Here is a 21,729-nt window from a genome sequence, read left to right as displayed (position 1 = left end):
TAGCATGAAATAGCAATCTTTGTACAAAGTTTTAATATTGGGGAGACAGATTGGTCGAAAAAAAAGCAGACAGGCGCTGCTGAGATTCGAACTCAGGATCTCCTGTTTACTAGACAGGCGCTTTAACCAACTAAGCCACAGCACCTTTTTTGCATCTGGTCTCCTTTCCTTCCTCATGTAATCATTTAGAAGTGAAATCCACTTTTTTAAGCCTGGGCTTCTGTTGCAATATAACTTTTCAAAATGTTTTCCAATTGACTGAAACTCCATTGCACAAAACGAGCATGTCATTAATCGTCGATTTAGAGTGGACTGCATTGCCCAGTGTGTGCATTGAGGAGCACATGTTCGTCTTTACTGGGGAGCAAGTTTGCACTCATGAATGTGGCAAAACATTCAAATCCGTAAGTGGGTGAACATTAAAGTCCTAGATGCTGCAAATCTCTATATCTGGATACGGAATGACTGAAAAAAGTTATGGCTCCAGTGTCAAAATGTGTGTAATGCACTAGTAATTCATTTCCTTTATTGACCAGTGAGGTAGCCATGTATGGAGGTGCTGTAGAGTGAAAATCAAGTTTCAAATGGCAGTGATCCATCTGCCTGGATAGCTCAGTCGGTAGAGCATCAGACTTTTAATCTGAGGGTCCAGGGTTCAAGTCCCTGTTCAGGAGTACCTTTGCTTCTTTTACAAAAAATTAAGCAGGAAATATGAATTGCCCATTCTAATATGTGCTATTTCTGATGGCATCGCAACCTTGGGCAATATGACTCTAAGGTAGTGGAGTCCAGAGTTCTTGGATGCTTTGCCAACATATCAAGCCTGACTGTGCTTCTAAATAGCATGAAATAGCAATCTTTGTACAAAGTTTTAATATTGGGGAGACAGATTGGTCGAAAAAAAGCAGACAGGCGCTGCTGAGATTCAAACTCAGGATCTCCTGTTTACTAGACAGGCGCTTTAACCAACTAAGCCACAGCACCTTTTTTGCATCTGGTCTCCTTTCCTTCCTCATGTAATCATTTAGAAGTGAAATCCACTTTTTTAAGGCTGGGCTTCTGTTGCAATATAACTTTTCAAAATGTTTTCCAATTGACTGAAACTCCATTGCACAAAACGAGCATGTCATTAATCGTCGATTTAGAGTGGACTGCATTGCCCAGTGTGTGCATTGAGGAGCACATGTTCGTCTTTACTGGGGAGCAAGTTTGCACTCATGAATGTGGCAAAACATTAAAATCCGTAAGTGGGTGAACATTAAAGTCCTAGATGCTGCAAATCTCTATATCTGGATACGGAATGACTGAAAAAAGTTATGTCTCCAGTGTCAAAATGTGTGTAATGCACTAGTAATTCATTTCCTTTATTGACCAGTGAGGTAGCCATGTATGGAGGTGCTGTAGAGTGAAAATCAAGTTTCAAATGGGCAGTGATCCCTGTGCCTGGATAGCTCAGTCGGTAGAGCATCAGACTTTTAATCTGAGGGTCCAGGGTTCAAGTCCCTGTTCAGGCGTATCTTTGCTTCTTTTACAAAAAATTTAGCAGGAAATATGAATTGCTCATTCTAATATGTGCTATTTCTGATGGCATCGCAACCTTGGGCAATATGACTCTAAGGTAGTGGAGTCCAGAATTCTTGGATGCTTTGCCAACATTTCAAGCCTGACTGTGCTTCTAAATAGCATGAAATAACAATCTTTGTACAAAGTTTTAATATTGGGGAGACAGATTGGTCGAAAAAAAAGCAGACAGGCGCTGCTGAGATTCGAACTCAGGATCTCCTGTTTACTAGACAGGCGCTTTAACCAACTAAGCCACAGCACCTCTTTTGCATCTGATCTCCTTTCCTTCCTCATGTAATCATTTAGAAGTGAAATCCACTTTTTTTAAGGCTGGGCTTCTGTTGCAATATAACTTTTCAAAATGTTTTCCAACTGACTGAAACTCCATTGCACAAAACGAGCATGTCATTAATCGTCGATTTAGAGTGGACTGCATTGCCCAGTGTGTGCATTGAGGAGCACATGTTCGTCTTTACTGGGGAGCAAGTTTGCACTCATGAATGTGGCAAAACATTCAAATCCGTAAGTGGGTGAACATTAAAGTCCTAGATGCTGCAAATCTCTATATCTGGATACGGAATGAATGAAAAAAGTTATGTCTCCAGTGTCAAAATGTGTGTAATGCACTAGTAATTCATATCCTTTATTGACCAGTGAGCTAGCCATGTATGGAGGTGCTGTAGAGTGAAAATCAAGTTTCAAAGGGGCAGTGATCCTTGTGCCTGGGTAGCTCAGTCGGTAGAGCATCAGACTTTTAATCTGAGGGTCCAGGGTTCAAGTCCCTGTTCAGGGGTACCTTTGCTTCTTTTACAAAAAATTAAGCAGGAAATATGAATTGCTCATTCTAATATGTGCTATTTCTGATGGCATCGCAACCTTGGGCAATATGACTCTAAGGTAGTGGAGTCCAGAGTTCTTGGATGCTTTGCCAACATTTCAAGCCTGACTGTGCTTCTAAATAGCATGAAATAGCAATCTTTGTACAAAGTTTTAATATTGGGGAGACAGATTGGTCGAAAAAAAAGCAGACAGGCGCTGCTGAGATTCGAACTCAGGATCTCCTGTTTATTAGACAGGCGCTTTAACCAACTAAGCCACAGCACCTTTTCTGCATCTGGTCTCCTTTCCTTCCTCATGTAATCATTTAGAAGTGAAATCCACTTTTTTAAGGCTGGGCTTCTGTTGCAATATAACTTTTCAAAATGTTTTCCAATTGACTGAAACTCCATTGCACAAAACGAGCATGTCATTAATCGTCGATTTAGAGTGGACTGCATTGCCCAGTGTGTGCATTGAGGAGCACATGTTCGTCTTTACTGGGGAGCAAGTTTGCACTCATGAATGTGGCAAAACATTAAAATCCGTAAGTGGGTAAACATTAAAGTCCTAGATGCTGCAAATCTCTATATCTGGATACGGAATGACTGAAAAAAGTTATGTCTCCAGTGTCAAAATGTGTGTAATGCACTAGTAATTCATTTCCTTTATTGACCAGTGAGGTAGCCATGTATGGAGGTGCTGTAGAGTGAAAATCAAGTTTCAAATGGGCAGTGATCCCTGTGCCTGGATAGCTCAGTCGGTAGAGCACCAGACTTTTAATCTGAGGGTCCAGGGTTCAAGTCCCTGTTCAGGCGTATCTTTGCTTCTTTTACAAAAAATTTAGCAGGAAATATGAATTGCTCATTCTAATATGTGCTATTTCTGATGGCATCGCAACCTTGGGCAATATGACTCTAAGGTAGTGGAGTCCAGAATTCTTGGATGCTTTGCCAACATTTCAAGCCTGACTGTGCTTCTAAATAGCATGAAATAACAATCTTTGTACAAAGTTTTAATATTGGGGAGACAGATTGGTCGAAAAAAAAGCAGACAGGCGCTGCTGAGATTCGAACTCAGGATCTCCTGTTTACTAGACAGGCGCTTTAACCAACTAAGCCACAGCACCTCTTTTGCATCTGATCTCCTTTCCTTCCTCATGTAATCATTTAGAAGTGAGATCCACTTTTTTTAAGGCTGGGCGTCTGTTGCAATATAACTTTTCAAAATGTTTTCCAATTGACTGAAACTCCATTGCACAAAACGAGCATGTCATTAATCGTCGATTTAGAGTGGACTGCATTGCCCAGTGTGTGCATTGAGGAGCACATGTTCGTCTTTACTGGGGAGCAAGTTTGCACTCATGAATGTGGCAAAACATTCAAATCCGTAAGTGGGTGAACATTAAAGTCCTAGATGCTGCAAATCTCTATATCTGGATACGGAATGACTGAAAAAAGTTATGGCTCCAGTGTCAAAATGTGTGTAATGCACTAGTAATTCATTTCCTTTATTGACCAGTGAGGTACCCATGTATGGAGGTGCTGTAGAATGAAAATCAAGTTTCAAATGGCAGTGATCCATCTGCCTGGATAGCTCAGTCGGTAGAGCATCAGACTTTTAATCTGAGGGTCCAGGGTTCAAGTCCCTGTTCAGGCGTACCTTTGCTTCTTTTACAAAAAATTAAGCAGGAAATATGAATTGCCCATTCTAATATGTGCTATTTCTGATGGCATCGCAACCTTGGGCAATATGACTCTAAGGTAGTGGAGTCCAGAGTTCTTGGATGCTTTGCCAACATATCAAGCCTGACTGTGCTTCTAAATAGCATGAAATAGCAATCTTTGTACAAAGTTTTAATATTGGGGAGACAGATTGGTCGAAAAAAAGCAGACAGGCGCTGCTGAGATTCGAACTCAGGATCTCCTGTTTACTAGACAGGCGCTTTAACCAACTAAGCCACAGCACCTTTTTTGCATCTGGTCTCCTTTCCTTCCTCATGTAATCATTTAGAAGTGAAATCCACTTTTTTAAGGCTGGGCTTTTGTTGCAATATAACTTTTCAAAATGTTTTCCAATTGACTGAAACTCCATTGCACAAAACAAGCATGTCATTAATCGTCGATTTAGAGTGGACTGCATTGCCCAGTGTGTGCATTGAGGAGCCCATGTTCGTCTTTACTGGGGAGCAAGTTTGCACTCATGAATGTGGCAAAACATTCAAATCCGTAAGTGGGTGAACATTTAAGTCCTAGATGCTGCAAATCTCTATATCTGGATACGGAATGACTGAAAAAAGTTATGTCTCCAGTGTCAAAATGTGTGTAATGCACTAGTAATTCATTTCCTTTATTGACCAGTGAGGTAGCCATGTATGGAGGTGCTGTAGAGTGAAAATCAAGTTTCAAATGGCAGTGATCCATCTGCCTGGATAGCTCAGTCGGTAGAGCATCAGACTTTTAATCTGAGGGTCCAGGGTTCAAGTCCCTGTTCAGGGGTACCTTTGCTTCTTTTACAAAAAATTAAGCAGGAAATATGAATTGCTCATTCTAATATGTGCTATTTCTGATGGCATCGCAACCTTGGGCAATATGACTCTAAGGTAGTGGAGTCCAGAGTTCTTGGATGCTTTGCCAACATTTCAAGCCTGACTGTGCTTCTAAATAGCATGAAATAGCAATCTTTGTACAAAGTTTTAATATTGGGGAGACAGATTGGTCGAAAAAAAAGCAGACAGGCACTGCTGAGATTCGAACTCAGGATCTCCTGTTTACTAGACGGGCGCTTTAACCAACTAAGCCACAGCACCTTTTCTGCATCTGGTCTCCTTTCCTTCCTCATGTAATCATTTAGAAGTGAAATCCACTTTTTTAAGGCTGGGCTTCTGTTGCAATATAACTTTTCAAAATGTTTTCCAATTGACTGAAACTCCATTGCACAAAACGAGCATGTCATTAATCGTCGATTTAGAGTGGACTGCATTGCCCAGTGTGTGCATTGAGGAGCACATGTTTGTCTTTACTGGGGAGCAAGTTTGCACTCATGAATGTGGCAAAACATTAAAATCCGTAAGTGGGTGAACATTAAAGTCCTAGATGCTGCAAATCTCTATATCTGGATACGGAATGACTGAAAAAAGTTATGTCTCCAGTGTCAAAATGTGTGTAATGCACTAGTAATTCATTTCCTTTATTGACCAGTGAGGTAGCCATGTATGGAGGTGCTGTAGAGTGAAAATCAAGTTTCAAATGAGCAGTGATCCCTGTGCCTGGATAGCTCAGTCGGTAGAGCATCAGACTTTTAATCTGAGGGTCCAGGGTTCAAGTCCCTGTTCAGGCGTACCTTTGCTTCTTTTACAAAAAATTAAGCAGGAAATATGAATTGCTCATTCTAATATGTGCTATTTCTGATGGCATCGCAACCTTGGGCAATATGACTCTAAGGTAGTGGAGTCCAGAGTTCTTGGATGCTTTGCCAACATTTCAAGCCTGACTGTGCTTCTAAATAGCATGAAATAGCAATCTTTGTACAAAGTTTTAATATTGGGGAGACAGATTGGTCGAAAAAAAAGCAGACAGGCGCTGCTGAGATTCGAACTCAGGATCTCCTGTTTACTAGACAGGCGCTTTAACCAACTAAGCCACAGCACCTTTTTTGCATCTGGTCTCCTTTCCTTCCTCATGTAATCATTTAGAAGTGAAATCCACTTTTTTAAGGCTGGGCTTCTATTGCAATATAACTTTTCAAAATGTTTTCCAATTGACTGAAACTCCATTGCACAAAACGAGCATGTCATTAATCGTCGATTTAGAGTGGACTGCATTGCCCAGTGTGTGCATTGAGGAGCACATGTTCGTCTTTACTGGGGAGCAAGTTTGCACTCATGAATGTGGCAAAACATTCAAATCCGTAAGTGGGTGAACATTAAAGTCCTAGATGCTGCAAATCTCTATATCTGTATACGGAATGAATGAAAAAAGTTATGTCTCCAGTGTCAAAATGTGTGTAATGCACTAGTAATTCATATCCTTTATTGACCAGTGAGCTAGCCATGTATGGAGGTGCTGTAGAGTGAAAATCAAGTTTCAAATGGGCAGTGATCCTTGTGCCTGGGTAGCTCAGTCGGTAGAGCATCAGACTTTTAATCTGAGGGTCCAGGGTTCAAGTCCCTGTTCAGCGGTACCTTTGCTTCTTTTACAAAAAATTAAGCAGGAAATATGAATTGCTCATTCTAATATGTGCTATTTCTGATGGCATCGCAACCTTGGGCAATATGACTCTAAGGTAGTGGAGTCCAGAGTTCTTGGATGCTTTGCCAACATTTCAAGCCTGACTGTGCTTCTAAATAGCATGAAATAGCAATCTTTGTACAAAGTTTTAATATTGGGGAGACAGATTGGTCGAAAAAAAAGCAGACAGGCGCTGCTGAGATTCGAACTCAGGATCTCCTGTTTACTAGACAGGCGCTTTAACCAACTAAGCCACAGCACCTTTTTTGCATCTGGTCTCCTTTCCTTCCTCATGTAATCATTTAGAAGTGAAATCCACTTTTTTAAGGCTGGGCTTCTGTTGCAATATAACTTTTCAAAATGTTTTCCAATTGACTGAAACTCCATTGCACAAAACGAGCATGTCATTAATCGTCGATTTAGAGTGGACTGCATTGCCCAGTGTGTGCATTGAGGAGCACATGTTCGTCTTTACTGGGGAGCAAGTTTGCACTCATGAATGTGGCAAAACATTAAAATCCGTAAGTGGGTGAACATTAAAGTCCTAGATGCTGAAAATCTCTATATCTGGATACGGAATGACTGAAAAAAGTTATGTCTCCAGTGTCAAAATGTGTGTAATGCACTAGTAATTCATTTCCTTTATTGACCAGTGAGGTAGCCATGTATGGAGGTGCTGTAGAGTGAAAATCAAGTTTCAAATGGGCACTGATCCCTGTGCCTGGATAGCTCAGTCGGTAGAGCATCAGACTTTTAATCTGAGGGTCCAGGGTTCAAGTCCCTGTTCAGGCGTATCTTTGCTTCTTTTACAAAAAATTTAGCAGGAAATATGAATTGCTCATTCTAATATGTGCTATTTCTGATGGCATCGCAACCTTGGGCAATATGACTCTAAGGTAGTGGAGTCCAGAATTCTTGGATGCTTTGCCAACATTTCAAGCCTGACTGTGCTTCTAAATAGCATGAAATAACAATCTTTGTACAAAGTTTTAATATTGGGGAGACAGATTGGTCGAAAAAAAAGCAGACAGGCGCTGCTGAGATTCGAACTCAGGATCTCCTGTTTACTAGACAGGCGCTTTAACCAACTAAGCCACAGCACCTCTTTTGCATCTGATCTCCTTTCCTTCCTCATGTAATCATTTAGAAGTGAAATCCACTTTTTTTAAGGCTGGGCTTCTGTTGCAATATAACTTTACAAAATGTTTTCCAATTGACTGAAACTCCATTGCACAAAACGAGCATGTCATTAATCGTTGATTTAGAGTGGACTGCATTGCCCAGTGTGTGTATTGAGGAGCACATGTTCGCCTTTACTGGGGAGCAATTTTGCACTCATGAATGTGGCAAAACATTCAAATCCGTAAGTGGGTGAACATTAAAGTCCTAGATGCTGCAAATCTCTATATCTGGATAAGGAATGACTGAAAAAAGTTATGTCTCCAGTGTCAAAATGTGTGTAATGCACTAGTAATTCATTTCCTTTATTGACCAGTGAGGTAGCCATGTATGGAGGCGCTGTAGAGTGAAAATCAAGTTTCAAATGGCAGTGATCCATGTGCCTGGATAGCTCAGTCGGTAGAGCATCAGACTTTTAATCTGAGGGTCCAGGGTTCAAGTCCCTGTTCAGGCGTACCTTTGCTTCTTTTACAAAAAATTAAGCAGGAAATATGAATTGCTCATTCTAATATGTGCTGTTTCTGATGGCATCGCAACCTTGGGCAATATGACTCTAAGGTAGTGGAGTCCAGAGTTCTTGGATGCTTTGCCAACATTTCAAGCCTGACTGTGCTTCTAAATAGCATGAAATAGCAATCTTTGTACAAAGTTTTAATATTGGGGAGACAGATTGGTCGAAAAAAAAGCAGACAGGCGCTGCTGAGATTCGAACTTAGGATCTCCTGTTTACTAGACAGGCGCTTTAACCAACTAAGCCACAGCACCTTTTTTGCATCTGGTCTCCTTTCCTTCCTCATGTAATCATTTAGAAGTGAAATCCACTTTTTTAAGGCTGGGCTTCTGTTGCAATATAACTTTTCAAAATGTTTTCCAATTGACTGAAACTCCATTGCACAAAACGAGCATGTCATTAATCGTCGATTTAGAGTGGACTGCATTGCCCAGTGTGTGCATTGAGGAGCACATGTTCGTCTTTACTGGGGAGCAAGTTTGCACTCATGAATGTGGCAAAACATTCAAATCCGTAAGTGGGTGAACATTAAAGTCCTAGATGCTGCAAATCTCTATATCTGGATACGGAATGACTGAAAAAAGTTATGTCTCCAGTGTCAAAATGTGTGTAATGCACTAGTAATTCATTTCCTTTATTGACCAGTGAGGTAGCCATGTATGGAGGTGCTGTAGAGTGAAAATCAAGTTTCAAATGGGCAGTGATCCTTGTGCCTGGATAGCTCAGTCGGTAGAGCATCAGACTTTTAATCTGAGGGTCCAGGGTTCAAGTCCCTGTTCAGGCGTACCTTTGCTTCTTTTACAAAAAATTAAGCAGGAAATATGAATTGCTCATTCTAATATGTGCTATTTCTGATGGCATCGCAACCTTGGGCAATATGACTCTAAGGTAGTGGAGTCCAGAGTTCTTGGATGCTTTGCCAACATTTCAAGCCTGACTGTGCTTCTAAATAGCATGAAATAGCAATCTTTGTACAAAGTTTTAATATTGGGGAGACAGATTGGTCGAAAAAAAAGCAGACAGGCGCTGCTGAGATTCGAACTCAGGATCTCCTGTTTACTAGACAGGCGCTTTAACCAACTAAGCCACAGCACCTTTTTTGCATCTGGTCTCCTTTCCTTCCTCATGTAATCATTTAGAAGTGAAATCCACTTTTTTAAGGCTGGGCTTCTGTTGCAATATAACTTTTCAAAATGTTTTCCAATTGACTGAAACTCCATTGCACAAAACGAGCATGTCATTAATCGTTGATTTAGAGTGGACTGCATTGCCCAGTGTGTGTATTGAGGAGCACATGTTCGTCTTTACTGGGGAGCAAGTTTGCACTCATGAATGTGGCAAAACATTCAAATCCGTAAGTGGGTGAACATTAAAGTCCTAGATGCTGCAAATCTCTATATCTGTATACGGAATGAATGAAAAAAGTTATGTCTCCAGTGTCAAAATGTGTGTAATGCACTAGTAATTCATTTCCTTTATTGACCAGTGAGGTAGCCATGTATGGAGGTGCTGTAGAGTGAAAATCAAGTTTCAAATGGCAGTGATCCATCTGCCTGGATAGCTCAGTCGGTAGAGCATCAGACTTTTAATCTGAGGGTCCAGGGTTCAAGTCCCTGTTCAGGCGTATCTTTGCTTCTTTTACAAAAAATTTAGCAGGAAATATGAATTGCTCATTCTAATATGTGCTATTTCTGATGGCATCGCAACCTTGGGCAATATGACTCTAAGGTAGTGGAGTCCAGAATTCTTGGATGCTTTGCCAACATTTCAAGCCTGACTGTGCTTCTAAATAGCATGAAATAACAATCTTTGTACAAAGTTTTAATATTGGGGAGACAGATTGGTCGAAAAAAAAGCAGACAGGCGCTGCTGAGATTCGAACTCAGGATCTCCTGTTTACTAGACAGGCGCTTTAACCAACTAAGCCACAGCACCTCTTTTGCATCTGATCTCCTTTCCTTCCTCATGTAATCATTTAGAAGTGAAATCCACTTTTTTTAAGGCTGGGCTTCTGTTGCAATATAACTTTTCAAAATGTTTTCCAACTGACTGAAACTCCATTGCACAAAACGAGCATGTCATTAATCGTCGATTTAGAGTGGACTGCATTGCCCAGTGTGTGCATTGAGGAGCACATGTTCGTCTTTACTGGGGAGCAAGTTTGCACTCATGAATGTGGCAAAACATTCAAATCCGTAAGTGGGTGAACATTAAAGTCCTAGATGCTGCAAATCTCTATATCTGGATACGGAATGAATGAAAAAAGTTATGTCTCCAGTGTCAAAATGTGTGTAATGCACTAGTAATTCATATCCTTTATTGACCAGTGAGCTAGCCATGTATGGAGGTGCTGTAGAGTGAAAATCAAGTTTCAAAGGGGCAGTGATCCTTGTGCCTGGGTAGCTCAGTCGGTAGAGCATCAGACTTTTAATCTGAGGGTCCAGGGTTCAAGTCCCTGTTCAGGGGTACCTTTGCTTCTTTTACAAAAAATTAAGCAGGAAATATGAATTGCTCATTCTAATATGTGCTATTTCTGATGGCATCGCAACCTTGGGCAATATGACTCTAAGGTAGTGGAGTCCAGAGTTCTTGGATGCTTTGCCAACATTTCAAGCCTGACTGTGCTTCTAAATAGCATGAAATAGCAATCTTTGTACAAAGTTTTAATATTGGGGAGACAGATTGGTCGAAAAAAAAGCAGACAGGCGCTGCTGAGATTCGAACTCAGGATCTCCTGTTTATTAGACAGGCGCTTTAACCAACTAAGCCACAGCACCTTTTCTGCATCTGGTCTCCTTTCCTTCCTCATGTAATCATTTAGAAGTGAAATCCACTTTTTTAAGGCTGGGCTTCTGTTGCAATATAACTTTTCAAAATGTTTTCCAATTGACTGAAACTCCATTGCACAAAACGAGCATGTCATTAATCGTCGATTTAGAGTGGACTGCATTGCCCAGTGTGTGCATTGAGGAGCACATGTTCGTCTTTACTGGGGAGCAAGTTTGCACTCATGAATGTGGCAAAACATTAAAATCCGTAAGTGGGTAAACATTAAAGTCCTAGATGCTGCAAATCTCTATATCTGGATACGGAATGACTGAAAAAAGTTATGTCTCCAGTGTCAAAATGTGTGTAATGCACTAGTAATTCATTTCCTTTATTGACCAGTGAGGTAGCCATGTATGGAGGTGCGGTAGAGTGAAAATCAAGTTTCAAATGGGCAGTGATCCCTGTGCCTGGATAGCTCAGTCGGTAGAGCATCAGACTTTTAATCTGAGGGTCCAGGGTTCAAGTCCCTGTTCAGGCGTATCTTTGCTTCTTTTACAAAAAATTTAGCAGGAAATATGAATTGCTCATTCTAATATGTGCTATTTCTGATGGCATCGCAACCTTGGGCAATATGACTCTAAGGTAGTGGAGTCCAGAATTCTTGGATGCTTTGCCAACATTTCAAGCCTGACTGTGCTTCTAAATAGCATGAAATAACAATCTTTGTACAAAGTTTTAATATTGGGGAGACAGATTGGTCGAAAAAAAAGCAGACAGGCGCTGCTGAGATTCGAACTCAGGATCTCCTGTTTACTAGACAGGCGCTTTAACCAACTAAGCCACAGCACCTCTTTTGCATCTGATCTCCTTTCCTTCCTCATGTAATCATTTAGAAGTGAAATCCACTTTTTTTAAGGCTGGGCGTCTGTTGCAATATAACTTTTCAAAATGTTTTCCAATTGACTGAAACTCCATTGCACAAAACGAGCATGTCATTAATCGTCGATTTAGAGTGGACTGCATTGCCCAGTGTGTGCATTGAGGAGCACATGTTCGTCTTTGCTGGGGAGCAAGTTTGCACTCATGAATGTGGCAAAACATTCAAATCCGTAAGTGGGTGAACATTAAAGTCCTAGATGCTGCAAATCTCTATATCTGGATACGGAATGACTGAAAAAAGTTATGGCTCCAGTGTCAAAATGTGTGTAATGCACTAGTAATTCATTTCCTTTATTGACCAGTGAGGTACCCATGTATGGAGGTGCTGTAGAATGAAAATCAAGTTTCAAATGGCAGTGATCCATCTGCCTGGATAGCTCAGTCGGTAGAGCATCAGACTTTTAATCTGAGGGTCCAGGGTTCAAGTCCCTGTTCAGGCGTACCTTTGCTTCTTTTACAAAAAATTAAGCAGGAAATATGAATTGCCCATTCTAATATGTGCTATTTCTGATGGCATCGCAACCTTGGGCAATATGACTCTAAGGTAGTGGAGTCCAGAGTTCTTGGATGCTTTGCCAACATATCAAGCCTGACTGTGCTTCTAAATAGCATGAAATAGCAATCTTTGTACAAAGTTTTAATATTGGGGAGACAGATTGGTCGAAAAAAAGCAGACAGGCGCTGCTGAGATTCGAACTCAGGATCTCCTGTTTACTAGACAGGCGCTTTAACCAACTAAGCCACAGCACCTTTTTTGCATCTGGTCTCCTTTCCTTCCTCATGTAATCATTTAGAAGTGAAATCCACTTTTTTAAGGCTGGGCTTTTGTTGCAATATAACTTTTCAAAATGTTTTCCAATTGACTGAAACTCCATTGCACAAAACAAGCATGTCATTAATCGTCGATTTAGAGTGGACTGCATTGCCCAGTGTGTGCATTGAGGAGCCCATGTTCGTCTTTACTGGGGAGCAAGTTTGCACTCATGAATGTGGCAAAACATTCAAATCCGTAAGTGGGTGAACATTTAAGTCCTAGATGCTGCAAATCTCTATATCTGGATACGGAATGACTGAAAAAAGTTATGTCTCCAGTGTCAAAATGTGTGTAATGCACTAGTAATTCATTTCCTTTATTGACCAGTGAGGTAGCCATGTATGGAGGTGCTGTAGAGTGAAAATCAAGTTTCAAATGGCAGTGATCCATCTGCCTGGATAGCTCAGTCGGTAGAGCATCAGACTTTTAATCTGAGGGTCCAGGGTTCAAGTCCCTGTTCAGGGGTACCTTTGCTTCTTTTACAAAAAATTAAGCAGGAAATATGAATTGCTCATTCTAATATGTGCTATTTCTGATGGCATCGCAACCTTGGGCAATATGACTCTAAGGTAGTGGAGTCCAGAGTTCTTGGATGCTTTGCCAACATTTCAAGCCTGACTGTGCTTCTAAATAGCATGAAATAGCAATCTTTGTACAAAGTTTTAATATTGGGGAGACAGATTGGTCGAAAAAAAAGCAGACAGGCACTGCTGAGATTCGAACTCAGGATCTCCTGTTTACTAGACGGGCGCTTTAACCAACTAAGCCACAGCACCTTTTCTGCATCTGGTCTCCTTTCCTTCCTCATGTAATCATTTAGAAGTGAAATCCACTTTTTTAAGGCTGGGCTTCTGTTGCAATATAACTTTTCAAAATGTTTTCCAATTGACTGAAACTCCATTGCACAAAACGAGCATGTCATTAATCGTCGATTTAGAGTGGACTGCATTGCCCAGTGTGTGCATTGAGGAGCACATGTTTGTCTTTACTGGGGAGCAAGTTTGCACTCATGAATGTGGCAAAACATTAAAATCCGTAAGTGGGTGAACATTAAAGTCCTAGATGCTGCAAATCTCTATATCTGGATACGGAATGACTGAAAAAAGTTATGTCTCCAGTGTCAAAATGTGTGTAATGCACTAGTAATTCATTTCCTTTATTGACCAGTGAGGTAGCCATGTATGGAGGTGCTGTAGAGTGAAAATCAAGTTTCAAATGAGCAGTGATCCCTGTGCCTGGATAGCTCAGTCGGTAGAGCATCAGACTTTTAATCTGAGGGTCCAGGGTTCAAGTCCCTGTTCAGGCGTACCTTTGCTTCTTTTACAAAAAATTAAGCAGGAAATATGAATTGCTCATTCTAATATGTGCTATTTCTGATGGCATCGCAACCTTGGGCAATATGACTCTAAGGTAGTGGAGTCCAGAGTTCTTGGATGCTTTGCCAACATTTCAAGCCTGACTGTGCTTCTAAATAGCATGAAATAGCAATCTTTGTACAAAGTTTTAATATTGGGGAGACAGATTGGTCGAAAAAAAAGCAGACAGGCGCTGCTGAGATTCGAACTCAGGATCTCCTGTTTACTAGACAGGCGCTTTAACCAACTAAGCCACAGCACCTTTTTTGCATCTGGTCTCCTTTCCTTCCTCATGTAATCATTTAGAAGTGAAATCCACTTTTTTAAGGCTGGGCTTCTATTGCAATATAACTTTTCAAAATGTTTTCCAATTGACTGAAACTCCATTGCACAAAACGAGCATGTCATTAATCGTCGATTTAGAGTGGACTGCATTGCCCAGTGTGTGCATTGAGGAGCACATGTTCGTCTTTACTGGGGAGCAAGTTTGCACTCATGAATGTGGCAAAACATTCAAATCCGTAAGTGGGTGAACATTAAAGTCCTAGATGCTGCAAATCGCTATATCTGGATACGGAATGACTGAAAAAAGTTATGTCTCCAGTGTCAAAATGTGTGTAATGCACTAGTAATTCATTTCCTTTATTGACCAGTGAGGTAGCCATGTATGGAGGTGCTGTAGAGTGAAAATCAAGTTTCAAAGGGGCAGTGATCCCTGTGCCTGGATAGCTCAGTCGGTAGAGCATCAGACTTTTAATCTGAGGGTCCAGGGTTCAAGTCCCTGTTCAGGCGTATCTTTGCTTCTTTTACAAAAAATTTAGCAGGAAATATGAATTGCTCATTCTAATATGTGCTATTTCTGATGGCATCGCAACCTTGGGCAATATGACTCTAAGGTAGTGGAGTCCAGAGTTCTTGGATGCTTTGCCAACATTTCAAGCCTGACTGTGCTTCTAAATAGCATGAAATAGCAATCTTTGTACAAAGTTTTAATATTGGGGAGACAGATTGGTCGAAAAAAAAGCAGACAGGCGCTGCTGAGATTCGAACTCAGGATCTCCTGTTTACTAGACAGGCGCTTTAACCAACTAAGCCACAGCACCTTTTTTGCATCTGGTCTCCTTTCCTTCCTCATGTAATCATTTAGAAGTGAAATCCACTTTTTTAAGGCTGGGCTTCTGTTGCAATATAACTTTTCAAAATGTTTTCCAATTGACTGAAACTCCATTGCACAAAACGAGCATGTCATTAATCGTCGATTTAGAGTGGACTGCATTGCCCAGTGTGTGCATTGAGGAGCACATGTTCGTCTTTACTGGGGAGCAAGTTTGCACTCATGAATGTGGCAAAACATTAAAATCCGTAAGTGGGTGAACATTAAAGTCCTAGATGCTGCAAATCTCTATATCTGGATACGGAATGACTGAAAAAAGTTATGTCTCCAGTGTCAAAATGTGTGTAATGCACTAGTAATTCATTTCCTTTATTGACCAGTGAGGTAGCCATGTATGGAGGTGCTGTAGAGTGAAAATCAAGTTTCAAATGGGCAGTGATCCTTGTGCCTGGATAGCTCAGTCGGTAGAGCATCAGACTTTTAATCTGAGGGTCCAGGGTTCAAGTCCCTGTTCAGGCGTACCTTTGCTTCTTTTACAAAAAATTAAGCAGGAAATATGAATTGCTCATTCTAATATGTGCTATTTCTGATGGCATCGCAACCTTGGGCAATATGACTCTAAGGTAGTGGAGTCCAGAGTTCTTGGATGCTTTGCCAACATTTCAAGCCTGACTGTGCTTCTAAATAGCATGAAATAGCAATCTTTGTACAAAGTTTTAATATTGGGGAGACAGATTGGTCGAAAAAAAAGCAGACAGGCACTGCTGAGATTCGAACTCAGGATCTCCTGTTTACTAGACGGGCGCTTTAACCAACTAAGCCACAGCACCTTTTCTGCATCTGGTCTCCTTTCCTTCCTCATGTAATCATTTAGAAGTGAAATCCACTTTTTTAAGGCTGGGCTTCTGTTGCAATATAACTTTTCAAAATGTTTTCCAATTGACTGAAACTCCATTGCACAAAACGAGCATGTCATTAATCGTCGATTTAGAGTGGACTGCATTGCCCAGTGTGTGCATTGAGGAGCACATGTTTGTCTTTACTGGGGAGCAAGTTTGCACTCATGAATGTGGCAAAACATTAAAATCCGTAAGTGGGTGAACATTAAAGTCCTAGATGCTGCAAATCTCTATATCTGGATACGGAATGACTGAAAAAAGTTATGTCTCCAGTGTCAAAATGTGTGTAATGCACTAGTAATTCATTTCCTTTATTGACCAGTGAGGTAGCCATGTATGGAGGTGCTGTAGAGTGAAAATCAAGTTTCAAATGAGCAGTGATCCCTGTGCCTGGATAGCTCAGTCGGTAGAGCATCAGACTTTTAATCTGAGGGTCCAGGGTTCAAGTCCCTGTTCAGGCGTACCTTTGCTTCTTTTACAAAAAATTAAGCAGGAAATATGAATTGCTCATTCTAATATGTGCTATTTCTGATGGCATCGCAACCTTGGGCAATATGACTCTAAGGTAGTGGAGTCCAGAGTTCTTGGATGCTTTGCCAACATTTCAAGCCTGACTGTGCTTCTAAATAGCATGAAATAGCAATCTTTGTACAAAGTTTTAATATTGGGGAGACAGATTGGTCGAAAAAAAAGCAGACAGGCGCTGCTGAGATTCGAACTCAGGATCTCCTGTTTACTAGACAGGCGCTTTAACCAACTAAGCCACAGCACCTTTTTTGCATCTGGTCTCCTTTCCTTCCTCATGTAATCATTTAGAAGTGAAATCCACTTTTTTAAGGCTGGGCTTCTATTGCAATATAACTTTTCAAAATGTTTTCCAATTGACTGAAACTCCATTGCACAAAACGAGCATGTCATTAATCGTCGATTTAGAGTGGACTGCATTGCCCAGTGTGTGCATTGAGGAGCACATGTTCGTCTTTACTGGGGAGCAAGTTTGCACTCATGAATGTGGCAAAACATTCAAATCCGTAAGTGGGTGAACATTAAAGTCCTAGATGCTGCAAATCGCTATATCTGGATACGGAATGACTGAAAAAAGTTATGTCTCCAGTGTCAAAATGTGTGTAATGCACTAGTAATTCATTTCCTTTATTGACCAGTGAGGTAGCCATGTATGGAGGTGCTGTAGAGTGAAAATCAAGTTTCAAATGGGCAGTGATCCCTGTGCCTGGATAGCTCAGTCGGTAGAGCATCAGACTTTTAATCTGAGGGTCCAGGGTTCAAGTCCCTGTTCAGGCGTATCTTTGCTTCTTTTACAAAAAATTTAGCAGGAAATATGAATTGCTCATTCTAATATGTGCTATTTCTGATGGCATCGCAACCTTGGGCAATATGACTCTAAGGTAGTGGAGTCCAGAGTTCTTGGATGCTTTGCCAACATTTCAAGCCTGACTGTGCTTCTAAATAGCATGAAATAGCAATCTTTGTACAAAGTTTTAATATTGGGGAGACAGATTGGTCGAAAAAAAAGCAGACAGGCGCTGCTGAGATTCGAACTCAGGATCTCCTGTTTACTAGACAGGCGCTTTAACCAACTAAGCCACAGCACCTTTTTTGCATCTGGTCTCCTTTCCTTCCTCATGTAATCATTTAGAAGTGAAATCCACTTTTTTAAGGCTGGGCTTCTGTTGCAATATAACTTTTCAAAATGTTTTCCAATTGACTGAAACTCCATTGCACAAAACGAGCATGTCATTAATCGTCGATTTAGAGTGGACTGCATTGCCCAGTGTGTGCATTGAGGAGCACATGTTCGTCTTTACTGGGGAGCAAGTTTGCACTCATGAATGTGGCAAAACATTAAAATCCGTAAGTGGGTGAACATTAAAGTCCTAGATGCTGCAAATCTCTATATCTGGATACGGAATGACTGAAAAAAGTTATGTCTCCAGTGTCAAAATGTGTGTAATGCACTAGTAATTCATTTCCTTTATTGACCAGTGAGGTAGCCATGTATGGAGGTGCTGTAGAGTGAAAATCAAGTTTCAAATGGGCAGTGATCCTTGTGCCTGGATAGCTCAGTCGGTAGAGCATCAGACTTTTAATCTGAGGGTCCAGGGTTCAAGTCCCTGTTCAGGCGTACCTTTGCTTCTTTTACAAAAAATTAAGCAGGAAATATGAATTGCTCATTCTAATATGTGCTATTTCTGATGGCATCGCAACCTTGGGCAATATGACTCTAAGGTAGTGGAGTCCAGAGTTCTTGGATGCTTTGCCAACATTTCAAGCCTGACTGTGCTTCTAAATAGCATGAAATAGCAATCTTTGTACAAAGTTTTAATATTGGGGAGACAGATTGGTCGAAAAAAAAGCAGACAGGCGCTGCTGAGATTCGAACTCAGGATCTCCTGTTTACTAGACAGGCGCTTTAACCAACTAAGTCACAGCACCTTTTTTGCATCTGGTCTCCTTTCCTTCCTCATGTAATCATTTAGAAGTGAAATCCACTTTTTTAAGGCTGGGCTTCTGTTGCAATATAACTTTTCAAAATGTTTTCCAATTGACTGAAACTCCATTGCACAAAACGAGCATGTCATTAATCGTCGATTTAGAGTGGACTGCATTGCCCAGTGTGTGCATTGAGGAGCACATGTTCGTCTTTACTGGGGAGCAAGTTTGCACTCATGAATGTGGCAAAACATTCAAATCCGTAAGTGGGTGAACATTAAAGTCCTAGATGCTGCAAATCTCTATATCTGTATACGGAATGAATGAAAAAAGTTATGTCTCCAGTGTCAAAATGTGTGTAATGCACTAGTAATTCATATCCTTTATTGACCAGTGAGCTAGCCATGTATGGAGGTGCTGTAGAGTGAAAATCAAGTTTCAAATGGGCAGTGATCCTTGTGCCTGGGTAGCTCAGTCGGTAGAGCATCAGACTTTTAATCTGAGGGTCCAGGGTTCAAGTCCCTGTTCAGCGGTACCTTTGCTTCTTTTACAAAAAATTAAGCAGGAAATATGAATTGCTCATTCTAATATGTGCTATTTCTGATGGCATCGCAACCTTGGGCAATATGACTCTAAGGTAGTGGAGTCCAGAGTTCTTGGATGCTTTGCCAACATTTCAAGCCTGACTGTGCTTCTAAATAGCATGAAATAGCAATCTTTGTACAAAGTTTTAATATTGGGGAGACAGATTGGTCGAAAAAAAAGCAGACAGGCGCTGCTGAGATTCGAACTCAGGATCTCCTGTTTACTAGACAGGCGCTTTAACCAACTAAGCCACAGCACCTTTTTTGCATCTGGTCTCCTTTCCTTCCTCATGTAATCATTTAGAAGTGAAATCCACTTTTTTAAGGCTGGGCTTCTGTTGCAATATAACTTTTCAAAATGTTTTCCAATTGACTGAAACTCCATTGCACAAAACGAGCATGTCATTAATCGTCGATTTAGAGTGGACTGCATTGCCCAGTGTGTGCATTGAGGAGCACATGTTCGTCTTTACTGGGGAGCAAGTTTGCACTCATGAATGTGGCAAAACATTAAAATCCGTAAGTGGGTGAACATTAAAGTCCTAGATGCTGAAAATCTCTATATCTGGATACGGAATGACTGAAAAAAGTTATGTCTCCAGTGTCAAAATGTGTGTAATGCACTAGTAATTCATTTCCTTTATTGACCAGTGAGGTAGCCATGTATGGAGGTGCTGTAGAGTGAAAATCAAGTTTCAAATGGGCACTGATCCCTGTGCCTGGATAGCTCAGTCGGTAGAGCATCAGACTTTTAATCTGAGGGTCCAGGGTTCAAGTCCCTGTTCAGGCGTATCTTTGCTTCTTTTACAAAAAATTTAGCAGGAAATATGAATTGCTCATTCTAATATGTGCTATTTCTGATGGCATCGCAACCTTGGGCAATATGACTCTAAGGTAGTGGAGTCCAGAATTCTTGGATGCTTTGCCAACATTTCAAGCCTGACTGTGCTTCTAAATAGCATGAAATAACAATCTTTGTACAAAGTTTTAATATTGGGGAGACAGATTGGTCGAAAAAAAAGCAGACAGGCGCTGCTGAGATTCGAACTCAGGATCTCCTGTTTACTAGACAGGCGCTTTAACCAACTAAGCCACAGCACCTCTTTTGCATCTGATCTCCTTTCCTTCCTCATGTAATCATTTAGAAGTGAAATCCACTTTTTTTAAGGCTGGGCTTCTGTTGCAATATAACTTTACAAAATGTTTTCCAATTGACTGAAACTCCATTGCACAAAACGAGCATGTCATTAATCGTTGATTTAGAGTGGACTGCATTGCCCAGTGTGTGTATTGAGGAGCACATGTTCGCCTTTACTGGGGAGCAATTTTGCACTCATGAATGTGGCAAAACATTCAAATCCGTAAGTGGGTGAACATTAAAGTCCTAGATGCTGCAAATCTCTATATCTGGATAAGGAATGACTGAAAAAAGTTATGTCTCCAGTGTCAAAATGTGTGTAATGCACTAGTAATTCATTTCCTTTATTGACCAGTGAGGTAGCCATGTATGGAGGCGCTGTAGAGTGAAAATCAAGTTTCAAATGGCAGTGATCCATGTGCCTGGATAGCTCAGTCGGTAGAGCATCAGACTTTTAATCTGAGGGTCCAGGGTTCAAGTCCCTGTTCAGGCGTACCTTTGCTTCTTTTACAAAAAATTAAGCAGGAAATATGAATTGCTCATTCTAATATGTGCTGTTTCTGATGGCATCGCAACCTTGGGCAATATGACTCTAAGGTAGTGGAGTCCAGAGTTCTTGGATGCTTTGCCAACATTTCAAGCCTGACTGTGCTTCTAAATAGCATGAAATAGCAATCTTTGTACAAAGTTTTAATATTGGGGAGACAGATTGGTCGAAAAAAAAGCAGACAGGCGCTGCTGAGATTCGAACTTAGGATCTCCTGTTTACTAGACAGGCGCTTTAACCAACTAAGCCACAGCACCTTTTTTGCATCTGGTCTCCTTTCCTTCCTCATGTAATCATTTAGAAGTGAAATCCACTTTTTTAAGGCTGGGCTTCTGTTGCAATATAACTTTTCAAAATGTTTTCCAATTGACTGAAACTCCATTGCACAAAACGAGCATGTCATTAATCGTCGATTTAGAGTGGACTGCATTGCCCAGTGTGTGCATTGAGGAGCACATGTTCGTCTTTACTGGGGAGCAAGTTTGCACTCATGAATGTGGCAAAACATTCAAATCCGTAAGTGGGTGAACATTAAAGTCCTAGATGCTGCAAATCTCTATATCTGGATACGGAATGACTGAAAAAAGTTATGTCTCCAGTGTCAAAATGTGTGTAATGCACTAGTAATTCATTTCCTTTATTGACCAGTGAGGTAGCCATGTATGGAGGTGCTGTAGAGTGAAAATCAAGTTTCAAATGGGCAGTGATCCTTGTGCCTGGATAGCTCAGTCGGTAGAGCATCAGACTTTTAATCTGAGGGTCCAGGGTTCAAGTCCCTGTTCAGGCGTACCTTTGCTTCTTTTACAAAAAATTAAGCAGGA

General features: G+C 40.9%; 19 non-coding genes across 19 annotated transcripts; all 19 read right to left on the bottom strand.

Moving 5' to 3' along the window:
• Nucleotides 1-71: 71 nt before the first annotated feature.
• On the bottom strand, nt 72-145 carry TRNAT-AGU (transfer RNA threonine (anticodon AGU)). The gene has a single exon. It is a non-coding gene; the product is annotated as a tRNA-Thr (tRNA).
• Nucleotides 146-1,751: 1,606 nt separating this feature from the next.
• Nucleotides 1,752-1,825, bottom strand: TRNAT-AGU (transfer RNA threonine (anticodon AGU)). The gene has a single exon. It is a non-coding gene; the product is annotated as a tRNA-Thr (tRNA).
• A 768-nt stretch (nt 1,826-2,593) lies between these two features.
• TRNAI-AAU (transfer RNA isoleucine (anticodon AAU)) lies at nt 2,594-2,667 on the bottom strand. Its single transcript has one exon. It is a non-coding gene; the product is annotated as a tRNA-Ile (tRNA).
• A 767-nt stretch (nt 2,668-3,434) lies between these two features.
• TRNAT-AGU (transfer RNA threonine (anticodon AGU)) lies at nt 3,435-3,508 on the bottom strand. Its single transcript has one exon. It is a non-coding gene; the product is annotated as a tRNA-Thr (tRNA).
• Nucleotides 3,509-4,274: 766 nt separating this feature from the next.
• TRNAT-AGU (transfer RNA threonine (anticodon AGU)) lies at nt 4,275-4,348 on the bottom strand. The gene has a single exon. It is a non-coding gene; the product is annotated as a tRNA-Thr (tRNA).
• Nucleotides 4,349-5,955: 1,607 nt separating this feature from the next.
• On the bottom strand, nt 5,956-6,029 carry TRNAT-AGU (transfer RNA threonine (anticodon AGU)). The gene has a single exon. It is a non-coding gene; the product is annotated as a tRNA-Thr (tRNA).
• Nucleotides 6,030-6,796: 767 nt separating this feature from the next.
• On the bottom strand, nt 6,797-6,870 carry TRNAT-AGU (transfer RNA threonine (anticodon AGU)). Its single transcript has one exon. It is a non-coding gene; the product is annotated as a tRNA-Thr (tRNA).
• Nucleotides 6,871-7,637: 767 nt separating this feature from the next.
• Nucleotides 7,638-7,711, bottom strand: TRNAT-AGU (transfer RNA threonine (anticodon AGU)). The gene has a single exon. It is a non-coding gene; the product is annotated as a tRNA-Thr (tRNA).
• Nucleotides 7,712-9,319: 1,608 nt separating this feature from the next.
• TRNAT-AGU (transfer RNA threonine (anticodon AGU)) lies at nt 9,320-9,393 on the bottom strand. The gene has a single exon. It is a non-coding gene; the product is annotated as a tRNA-Thr (tRNA).
• Nucleotides 9,394-10,159: 766 nt separating this feature from the next.
• Nucleotides 10,160-10,233, bottom strand: TRNAT-AGU (transfer RNA threonine (anticodon AGU)). Its single transcript has one exon. It is a non-coding gene; the product is annotated as a tRNA-Thr (tRNA).
• A 768-nt stretch (nt 10,234-11,001) lies between these two features.
• On the bottom strand, nt 11,002-11,075 carry TRNAI-AAU (transfer RNA isoleucine (anticodon AAU)). The gene has a single exon. It is a non-coding gene; the product is annotated as a tRNA-Ile (tRNA).
• A 767-nt stretch (nt 11,076-11,842) lies between these two features.
• Nucleotides 11,843-11,916, bottom strand: TRNAT-AGU (transfer RNA threonine (anticodon AGU)). Its single transcript has one exon. It is a non-coding gene; the product is annotated as a tRNA-Thr (tRNA).
• Nucleotides 11,917-12,682: 766 nt separating this feature from the next.
• TRNAT-AGU (transfer RNA threonine (anticodon AGU)) lies at nt 12,683-12,756 on the bottom strand. The gene has a single exon. It is a non-coding gene; the product is annotated as a tRNA-Thr (tRNA).
• Nucleotides 12,757-14,363: 1,607 nt separating this feature from the next.
• On the bottom strand, nt 14,364-14,437 carry TRNAT-AGU (transfer RNA threonine (anticodon AGU)). The gene has a single exon. It is a non-coding gene; the product is annotated as a tRNA-Thr (tRNA).
• A 767-nt stretch (nt 14,438-15,204) lies between these two features.
• Nucleotides 15,205-15,278, bottom strand: TRNAT-AGU (transfer RNA threonine (anticodon AGU)). Its single transcript has one exon. It is a non-coding gene; the product is annotated as a tRNA-Thr (tRNA).
• A 1,608-nt stretch (nt 15,279-16,886) lies between these two features.
• On the bottom strand, nt 16,887-16,960 carry TRNAT-AGU (transfer RNA threonine (anticodon AGU)). The gene has a single exon. It is a non-coding gene; the product is annotated as a tRNA-Thr (tRNA).
• Nucleotides 16,961-17,727: 767 nt separating this feature from the next.
• On the bottom strand, nt 17,728-17,801 carry TRNAT-AGU (transfer RNA threonine (anticodon AGU)). Its single transcript has one exon. It is a non-coding gene; the product is annotated as a tRNA-Thr (tRNA).
• Nucleotides 17,802-19,409: 1,608 nt separating this feature from the next.
• Nucleotides 19,410-19,483, bottom strand: TRNAT-AGU (transfer RNA threonine (anticodon AGU)). The gene has a single exon. It is a non-coding gene; the product is annotated as a tRNA-Thr (tRNA).
• Nucleotides 19,484-20,250: 767 nt separating this feature from the next.
• On the bottom strand, nt 20,251-20,324 carry TRNAT-AGU (transfer RNA threonine (anticodon AGU)). The gene has a single exon. It is a non-coding gene; the product is annotated as a tRNA-Thr (tRNA).
• Between the last annotated feature and the right edge of the window lie 1,405 nt (nt 20,325-21,729).

Source organism: Ambystoma mexicanum, unplaced genomic scaffold, assembly GCF_040938575.1.
Source record: "Ambystoma mexicanum isolate Mex_15411 unplaced genomic scaffold, UKY_AmexF1_1 Mex_scaf1, whole genome shotgun sequence".
Lineage (NCBI taxonomy): Eukaryota > Metazoa > Chordata > Amphibia > Caudata > Ambystomatidae > Ambystoma > Ambystoma mexicanum.
This window is presented reverse-complemented; position numbering and strand designations above follow the sequence as displayed.